Source organism: Pecten maximus, chromosome 12, assembly GCF_902652985.1.
Source record: "Pecten maximus chromosome 12, xPecMax1.1, whole genome shotgun sequence".
Classification (NCBI taxonomy): Eukaryota; Metazoa; Mollusca; class Bivalvia; order Pectinida; family Pectinidae; genus Pecten; species Pecten maximus.
In genome coordinates, this window is record NC_047026.1 from 22,483,452 (window position 1) to 22,495,206 (window position 11,755).

Consider the following 11,755-nt stretch of genomic DNA (forward strand, 5'->3'; position numbering starts at 1 on the left):
CTGCATATATGTTGGGAGAAGGCGTTGATAAGTTGTTGTAACTTGTGCCTAATCCCGTGTCTATATTTTGACAATAAATATGTTTAAACTAATTACTTGTATTCCATCATAATATGTGAATATCACTGCTTTATATTTTGAAGCAGGGTTAGAAAAGATATCAGAAAGAAGGAAAACTACAATTGTTGTTTTAAATGAAAAACATTATCACTCCTCAATTTCCTAATGACCCATTGCCACCAAGTGTTGCGTTTAACAGTCCTTATCCATTAAGAAACAGAAATGATTTTACGGTTCCAAGTTATAGACTGAACAGTACTCGATCTTCCTTTTTACCATCAACTTTACTTTCTTGGAACAGTTTGAACTTGGAAACAAAAGATCATGTCCTTCTCTATCAATTTTTAAATCCGCTATTTCTCATCCAGTAAATCGCCAAAATGCACATTCTTTCTACAGTTTTGGGAAACAAAGTTAAATATTTTGCATACTAAGTTGAGTTATAAATGTATTTCTTCAAACTATGATCTTTTCGGAGTAAATCTCACTGAAACTTCTGAGTGTTCTTGTGGAAATCCCTGTGATAATGCATTTAATTTATTTTGTATACACGTCCTCATTTTATTATACAAAGACGTACCCTTTTCTCTAATTTAGAAAATTTAAATATGGAGGTTGTCAATGATTTAGACTTACTGCTCAAAGGAAATGAATATCTGCCAGTAGATGTAAACATAAACATTTCTAGAAGTGTACATAATTATTTAAAATCTAGCCAAAGGTTTCGGTAATATGATATCTTTTTGAATTTTTTGTTTTAAAAAATGGTATTCATTGTGATCACGTTATGCTATTTCTCAATTTATATATTATGTATTGTGGAGAAGGCATTAGTAATGTTGTTATAATGCCTAATCCTTTATGCTTTGAATACAATATGTTTAAATCATGTTACATCCTGATATACAATATACTATGGTTTGTAGTTTCCCGTATCTAGGTATATCTGTACAAATTAAGAAGGATACGATCGCAACCTCCTTGTATTGTAGGTGACGGATTCACATCATTATCCGTCTGGTCTGGCTCCCCAATAAATTACAATTGTAAGTGATAAACATACTCTTCATAAACGCTAAGAGTATTTAGTCTATTACCTACGTAATCAATTATCAACAAGAAATTATAGATCACAGGACAGAAAGTTCATCAGAAAGTCGGTTCCGGTTCATTATCCTTAAATATATTTTGATAAACAGCAAAATAATGGAATTCGTTTTTAACAAAAGGAAAATTATAAATTGAAAATGTATGGCGGGTGTCGGCGAGGAATTAGAAGACGCCGACTCTTCTGGAACACATGGTCTTCTATTTTAATGATCTCCCTGAAAATATTTATGTGATTTTGCTGGCACTATCTCGGTTTTCGATTTCACTTTACTCAACGGCAGTGTCTTGTTTTTATCACGATTGCCCCTAAAAATAACTCCAAACTCCTCCTGAATTGAAAGCATGAAAAAGAAAGCCTTATCAAATCAAACGAAGCTATTTGTAAACATATTCAAAACGTTATTGTTGATCGCGAAAGATTTTTATAAGTACGTTCACAATTCAATACACATGCTTAATAGTCATTATGCCATCTGCCTGTCCGTTTTCTTTTACAATCTGTTCTCATTTCCTACAAATTTCTTTCTCTTCCCCTATCCTTCTCTTGTCCTTTCCTTTTCTGCCCTTTTTAAGATATTATGATAGAATCATTATATGCTGTTTATCATTAGGCCATTGCTATAGGTCTATCTCATATCTCCATCACGTGATCAATACTATAGGTCTATCTCATATCTCCATCACGTGGTGAATGCTATGGGTCTATCTTATATCTCCATCACGTGGTGAATGCTATAGGTCTGTCTCATATCTCCATAACGTGATCAATACTATAGGTCTATCTCATATCTCCATCACGTGGTGAATGCTATAGGTCTATCTCATATCTCCATCACGTGGTGAATGCTATAGGTCTGTCTCATATCTCCATCACGTGGTGAATGCTATGGGTCTATCTCATATCCCAATCACGTGGTCAATGTCATGGTTCTGTCTCATATCTCCATCACGTTATCAATGTGATGGTTCTGTCTCATATCTCCATCACGTGATCAATGCTATAGGTCTATCTCATATCTCCATCACGTGGTCAATGTCATGGGTCTGTCTCATATCTCCATCACGTGGTCAATGATATGGGTTTATCTCATATCTCCATCACGTGGTCAATGCTATATGTCTATCTCATATCTCCATCACGTGGTCAATGATATGGGTTTATCTCGTATCTCCGTCACGTGGACAATGCTATAGGTCTATCTCATATATCCATCACGTGGTGAATGTTATGGTTCTGTTTCATATCTCCATCACGTGGTCAATGATATGGGTTTATCTCGTATCTCCATCACGTGGTCAATGCTATAGGTCTATCTCGTATCTCCATCACGTGATCAGTGTTATGGTTCTGTCTCATATCTCCATCACGTGGTCAATGCTATAGGTCTGTCTCATATCTCCATCACGTGGTCAATGCTATAGGTCTATCTCATATCTCCATCACGTGGTCAATGCTATGGGTCTATCTCATATATCCATCACGTGGTCAATGCTATGGGTCTATCTCATATATCCATCACGTGGTCAATGCTATAGGTCTATCTCATATATCCATCACGTGGTCAATGCTATGGGTCTGTCTCATATCTCCATCACGTGGTCAATGTTATGGTTCTATCTCATTTGTCCATCACGTGGTCAATGCTATGGTTCTGTCTCATATCTCCATCAAGTGGTCAATGCTTTGGGTCTATCTCATATCTCTACACGTGGTCAATGCTATGGGTCTGTCTCATATCTCCATCACGTAATCAATACTATAGTCTGTCTCATATCTCCATCACGTGATCAATGTTATGGTTCTGTCTCATATCTCTACACGTGGTCAATGCTATGGGTCTATCTCATATCTCCATCACGTGGTCAATGCTATGAGTCTATCTCATATCTCCATCACGTGGTGAATGTTATGGTTCTGTCTCATATCTCAATCACGTGGTCAATGATATGGGTTTACCTCGTACCTCCATCACGTGGTCAATGATATGGGTCTATCTCATATCTCCATCACGTGGTCAATGCTATAGGTCTGTCTCATATCTCCATCACGTGGTCAATGCTATGGGTCTATCTCATATCTCCATCACCTGGTCAATGCTATGGGTCTATCTCATATCTCCATCACGTGGTCAATGTCATGGTTCTGTCTCATATCTCCATCACGTGGTCAATGCTATAGGTCTGTCTCATATCTCCATCACGTGGTGGATGCTATGGTTCTATCTCATATCTCCATCAGTTGGTCAATGCTATGGGTCTATCTCATATCCCCATCACGTGGTCAATGCTGTGGGTCTATCTCATATCTCCATCAAGTGATCAATGCTATGGTTCTGTCTCATATCTCCATCACGTGGTCAATGCTATGGGTCTATCTCATATCTCCATCACGTGGTCAATGCTATGGGTCTATCTCATATCTCCATCACGTGGTCAATGCTATGGGTCTATCTCATATCTCCATCACGTGGTCAATGCTATGGGTCTATCTCAAATCTCCATCACCTGGTCAATGCTATAGGCCTGTCTCATATCTCCATCACGTTATCAATGTGATGGTTCTGTCTCATATCTCCATCACGTGGTCAATGTCATGGTTCTGTCTCATATCTCCATCACGTGGTCAATGTTATGGTTCTGTCTGATATCTCCATCACGTGGTCAATGCTATAGGTCTGTCTCATATCTCCATCACGTGGTCAATGCTATGGGTCTATCTCATATATCCATCACGTGGTCAATGTTATGGGTTTATCTCATATCTCCATCACGTGGTCAATGATATGGGTTTATCTCATATCTCCATCACGTGGTCAATGCTATGGTTCTGTCTCATATCTCCATCACGTGGTCAATGCTATGGGTTTATCTCAAATCTCCATCATGTGGTCAATGCTATAGGCCTGTCTCATATGTCCATCACGTGGTCAATGTCATGGTTCTGTCTCATATCTCCATCACGTGATCAATGCTATGGGTCTATCTCATATCTCCATCACGTGGTGAATGCTATGAGTTTATCTAATATCTCCATCACGTGGTCAATGCCGTAGGTCTATCTCATATCTCCATCACGTGGTCAATGCTATGGTTCTGTCTCATATCTCCATCACGTGGTCAATGCTATGGGTCTATCTCATATCTCTATCACGTGGTCAATGATATGGGTTTATCTCATATCTCTATCACGTGGTCAATGCTATGGGTCTATCTCATATCTCCATCACGTGGTCAATGCTATGGGTCTATCTCATATCTCCATCACGTGGTCAATGCTATGGGTCTGTCTCATATCTCCATCACGTGGTGAATAATATGGGTTTATCTCGTATCTCCATCACGTGGTCAATGCTATGGGTCTATCTCATATCTCCATCACGTGGTCAATGATATGGGTTTATCTCATATCTCCATCACGTGGTCAATGCTATATGTCTATCTCATATCTCCATCACGTGGTCAATGATATGGGTTTATCTCGTATCTCCGTCACGTGGTCAATGCTATAGGTCTATCTCATATCTCTATCACGTGGTCAATGATATGGGTTTATCTCATATCTCTATCACGTGGTCAATGCTATGGGTCTATCTCATATCTCCATCACGTGGTCAATGCTATGGGTTTATCTCATATCTCCATCACGTGGTCAAAGCTATAGCTCTATCTCATATCTCCATCACGTGGTGAATGCTATAGGTCTGTATCAGATCTCCATCACGTGGTCAATGCTATTGGTCTATTTTGATGCAGTATGGAATATCTCCCAATAAGAAATTGGAGTGTTTCGAAAATTTGAAGTCTGTCTAAAATTCGCCCCATAACTGTTGGCTGGTTTGAACAAATTGAAGATATCCACTTTTAATGCATGCCTAAGTAATGATAATGACAGTGTGTGGGCGTTTTAGAAATTCAGAAAAAAATTAGGAATCGCCGACAGCCGAATGCCTTTTTTAGAACACTCGCACAAAAATACGTATAGAAAGTAAAATGAAAACGCTAAAACTCCATGACGGCAAATGACTGTTTTGATGACTTGCTTGCAACGTAGGCTTTTAAGAATAACTGGTTTTGGAGGCTGCAAGCATAAAAACCAAGCCATCGTTGAGAACATTATCACCGGGAAAAACATGAAAGTACCAAAATTATAACATATGATACGAATGATGCAAGAGACAATCTGAAGGAAGGACTGTACTGCATGGTTTTTATCAGGAACTGGTATTTTCTCAGTTGTTCTGAAAAACAATGTCCAATGTGGCCGACCATTTGCTTATTTTACAACAATGTAATGTTCAATCGTTTTAGGAAATTTGATAAATAAATAAATAAATAAATAAAAACAAAATGATACAGATCACCATAATGTTCTCTTTGTCTTTGTAATAATAGATGATTTTTACACACGAGATAAATGACATTTTCCCGATAAATTTTCCAAACAAGCCCCAAAATTCCACAATTTATCACTATATTTGCATGTAAGACTAGAGCATTCACTTCATACATTATAATATTGTACATAATGCATTCACTTCCTACATAATGTTTTGGCTGTGATTGATGCATTTCTCTGCTATATCTGATGGCTTTTTGTAGAGGATGCAGAACACTAGCTTCCTGTACGATACAGACCGCAGTATTAAAATGGTGGCAAACGTATATGAGGCATATGATGACACAGATCCTCATTTACATCCAGTTTAAATGTAGGTTTATGTTTAAAAAGGATTGTCAATCACTCTCGTTCTCTGATGATATCACATTATCAAGATTTGACCTAGATTTGTATAGCGGAAGTCGTCGTGACCTAGATTTGTATGACGGGTGTCGTTGTGACCTAGATATGTATGACGGGTATCGTCTTGACCAGGACTTGTGTGGCGGGTGTCGTTGTGACCTAGATTTGTATGGCGGGTGTCATCGTGACCTAGATTTGTATGGCGGGTGTCAACGTGACCTAGATTTGTATAGCGGGTGTCGTCGTGACCTGGATTTGTATGGTGGGTGTCCACAGTGAAGTAGAGGAAGCTTATCTTTCCGGAAAACCAGTTTCATCAATATCCCTTCCTTAACTTAAAAAATTCCATGAAAATGGAAATGGGTCTAAGGGAAGTTCCGTAACTAAGAAGGTTTCATTACATCAAATAATTATTTCCTTACCTGATTTTTAAGTTAAAGAATGAACTTACGTCAGGGATCTTTGATGAAACCGAGGCGGTCTTATTCTCCTCGTACTGTTACCATGCAGATCTATATTTCGGTCATATTTCGACCTGGTATTATGAATTTTGAGTTGGAATCACTGTTTGCTTTGTGTATCAATGTCCTCTCGTAATAGGCTGTGTCGAGTTAACATAACACCATCAAGTAGTTCTAATACCCCTCTTTATCTCATCACGTGGAATTATACACATTTCATATAGAATATCTTTTACCGTGTTTAACTCTTACATATCAGATATAATGTTATATGTTATGTCCGATGTATTATCAATGTTTATTTCCAATGCCTTAACTGTCGCATTAAACAAATGAAGCACATACCTGTCTGAAATTATTTACTTATGATTTTCATAATATTCATTAATGTTTAAAAATAATAATCCTTTATAGAAAATCGAGCCATATACATGTAGTTGCCAGGTATTATAGTTCCATACTTTACTCGGCTTTATAGACATGTGGGTAATTACAAATCATATGACGTCATTATGCTATCATTACCCAGCTTCATAGCGTGATCTAAAACACCGATTTGTTTAATAAAGCGGTTATTGATTGAAAGTATGGAAAACTGGAACACTGATGTTCAAGCTACAAATATAGATTTTTAGTTCTATGATTTACTAGGAAATATTTATAGGAGGAAGAAAATATACAATTATGTAGACACATAATCCTATTCGTATTTATTTTTCTAACCCAGCCCACATAGGGTCACGCAACAATGGCTCCACGTGCATATTTGTCACGTGCTGAAAAATCTATTGTTTTCCAAGATAATTGATTTACTTCACAGATGTAGATAGTTTCATTTTAGTCACTTCCAGCCATAAAACAGAAAACAATCTGATATATTTTGATACATAAATAGTGTCCTAATGCTAATACGTACTTATATCTGGTAAACCGTTACGCCACACACATCTCTGCTATACTTTTAAATCATACAAACATGTGTGAAGCTACTAATACGTACAAATTTGTGCTATACTGCAAATACATACTAATATGTGCTATACTGCTAATATATACTAATCTGTGCTATACTGCTAATACATACTAATCTGTGCTATACTGCTAATACATACTAATATTTGATATACTGCTAATACCTTCTAATATTTGCTACACTGTTAAAGCATACTAATCTGTGATATACTGCTAATACATACTAATATGTGCTATACTGCTAATAATACTAATATGTGCTATACTGCTAATACATACTAATCTGTGCTATACTGCTAATACATACTTATCTGTGCTATACTGCTAATACATACTAATATTTTCTGTACTGTTAAAGCATACTAATCTGTGCTATGCTGCTAATACATACTAATATGTGCTATGCTGCTAATACATACTAATATGTGCTATACTGCTAATACATATAAATCTGTGCTATACTTTCAATACATATAAATCTGTGCTATACTTTCAATACATATAAATCTGTGCTATACTGCTAATACATATAAATCTGTGCTATACTTTCAATACATACAAATCTGTGCTATACTTTCAATACATACAAATCTGTGCTATACTTTCAATACATATAAATCTGTGCTATACTTTCAATACATATAAATCTGTGCTATACTGCTGATACATACAAATCTGTGCTATACTTTCAATGCATACAAATCTGTGCTATACTGCTAATACATACAAATCTGTGCTATACTTTCAATACATATAAATCTGTGTTATACTGCTAATACATACAAATCTGTGCTATACTTTCAATACATACAAATCTATGCTACACTGTTAAATCATACAAATATGTGCTATACTTTCAATACATACAAATCTGTGCTATACTTTCAATACATACAAATCTGTGCTACACTGTTAAATCATACAAATTTGTGCTATACTTTCAATACATACAAATCTGTGCTATACTGCTAATACATACTAATCTGTGCTATACTTTCAATACATACAAATCTGTGCTATATTTTCAATGCATACAAATCTGTGCTTTAGTATAAATACATATAATCTGTCCTATACTTTCAATACATATAAATATGTGCTATACTTTCAAAACATACAAATATGTGCTCTACTTTCAATACATATAAATCTGTGCTATACTTTCAATACATATAAATATGTGCTTTACTTTCAATACATATAAATATGTGCTATACTTTCAATACATATAAATCTGTGCTATACTATCAATACATATAAAACTGTGCTATACTTTCAATACATTTAAATCTGTGCTATACTTTCAAAACATATTAATCTGTGCTATACTTTCAATACATACAAATCTGTGCTATACTTTCAATACATATAAATCTGTGTTATGCTATCAATACATACAAATCTGTGCTATACTTTCAATACATACAAATCTGTGCTATACTTTCAATTCATATAAATCTGTGTTATACTATCAATACATATAAATCTGTGCTATACTATCTATACATACAAATCTGTGCTATACTTTCAATACATACAAATCTGTGCTTTACTACAAATACATATAAATATGTGCTATACTTTCAATACATACAAATCTGTGCTATACTTTCAATACATATAAATCTGTGCTATACTTTCAATACATACAAATCTGTGCTTTACTATAAATACATATTCATCTGTGCTATACTTTCAATACATACAAATCTGTGCTATACTTTCAATACATATAAATCTGTGCTATACTTTCAATACATATAAATCTGTGCTATACTTTCAATACATATAAATATGTGCTATACTTTCAATACATATAAATCTGTGCTATACTATCAATACATAATAATCTGTGCTATACTTTCAATACATTTAAATCTGTGCTATACTTTCAAAACATATTAATCTGTGCTATACTTTCAATACATACAAATCTGTGCTATACTTTCAATACATATAAATCTGTGTTATGCTATCAATACATACAAATCTGTGCTATACTATCTATACATACAAATCTGTGCTATACTTTCAATACATACAAATCTGTGCTATACTTTCAATTCATATAAATCTGTGTTATACTATCAATACATATACATCTGTGCTATACTATCAATACATATAAATCTGTGCTATACTGCTAATACATACTAATCTGTGCTTTATTGTTAATACATATAAATCTGTGTTATACTATCAATACATATAAATCTGTGCTATACTATCTATACATACAAATCTGTGCTATACTTTCAATACATACAAATCTGTGCTTTACTACAAATACATATAAATATGTGCTATACTTTCAATACATACAAATCTGTGCTATACTTTCAATACATATAAATCTGTGCTATACTTTCAATACATACAAATCTGTGCTTTACTATAAATACATATTCATCTGTGCTATACTTTCAATACATACAAATCTGTGCTATACTTTCAATACATATAAATCTGTGCTATACTTTCAATACATATAAATCTGTGCTATACTTTCAATACATACAAATATGTGCTATACTTTCAATACATATAAATCTGTGCTATACTATCAATACATATAAATCTGTGCTATACTTTCAATACATTTAAATCTGTGCTATACTTTCAAAACATATTAATCTGTGCTATACTTTCAATACATACAAATCTGTGCTATACTTTCAATACATATAAATCTGTGTTATGCTATCAATACATACAAATCTGTGCTATACTATCTATACATACAAATCTGTGCTATACTTTCAATACATACAAATCTGTGCTATACTTTCAATTCATATAAATCTGTGTTATACTATCAATACATATACATCTGTGCTATACTATCTATACATACAAATCTGTGCCATACTTTCAATACATATAAATCTGTGCTATACTGCTAATACATACTAATCTGTGCTTTATTGTTAATACATATAAATCTGTGCTATACTATCAATACATATAAATCTGTGCTATACTTTCAATACATTTAAATCTGTGCTATACTTTCAATACATACAAATCTGTGCTATACTTTCAATTCATATAAATCTGTGTTATACTATCAATACATATATATCTGTGCTATACTATCTATACATATAAATCTGTGCTATACTTTCAATACATTTAAATCTGTGCTATACTTTCAATACATATATATCTGTGCTATACTATCAATACATACAAATCTGTGCCATACTTTCAATACATATAAATCTGTGCTATACTGCTAATACATACTAATCTGTGCTTTATTGTTAATACATATAAATCTGTGCTATACTATCTATACATACAAATCTGTGCCATACTTTCAATACATATAAATCTGTGCTATACTTTCAATACATATATATCTGTGCTATACTATCAATACATATAAATCTGTGCTATACTTTCAATACATTTAAATCTGTGCTATACTTTCAAAACATATTAATCTGTGCTATACTTTCAATACATACAAATCTGTGCTATACTTTCAATACATATAAATCTGTGCTATACTTTCAATACATTTAAATCTGTGCTATACTTTCAAAACATATTAATCTGTGCTATACTATCAATACATACAAATCTGTGCTATACTTTCAATACATATAAATCTGTGTGATGCTATCAATACATACAAATCTGTGCTATACTATCTATACATACAAATCTGTGCTATACTTTCAATACATATAAATCTGTGCTATACTTTCAATACATTTAAATCTGTGCTATACTTTCAATACATACAAATCTGTGCTATACTTTCAATTCATATAAATCTGTGTTATACTATCTATACATACAAATCTGTGCTATACTATCTATACATACAAATCTGTGCTATACTTTCAATACATATAAATCTGTGCTATACTTTCAATACATTTAAATCTGTGCTATACTTTCAATACATTTAAATCTGTGCTATACTATCTATACATACAAATCTGTGCCATACTTTCAATACATATAAATCTGTGCTATACTGCTAATACATACTAATCTGTGCTTTATTGTTAATACATATAAATCTGTGCTATACTATCAATACATATAAATCTGTGCTATACTTTCAATACATTTAAATCTGTGCTATACTTTCAATACATATAAATCTGTGCTATACTTTCAATACATTTAAATCTGTGCTATACTATCAATACATATAAATCTGTGCCATACTTTCAATACATACAAATCTGTGTCATACTTTCAATACATACAAATCTGTGTCATACTTTCAATACATATAAATCTGTGCTATACTGCTAATACATACAAATCTGTGCCATACTTTCAATACATATAAATCTGTGCCATACTTTCAATACATACAAATCTGTGTCATACTTTCAATACATATAAATCTGTGCTATACTGCTAATACATACTAATCTGTGCTATACTT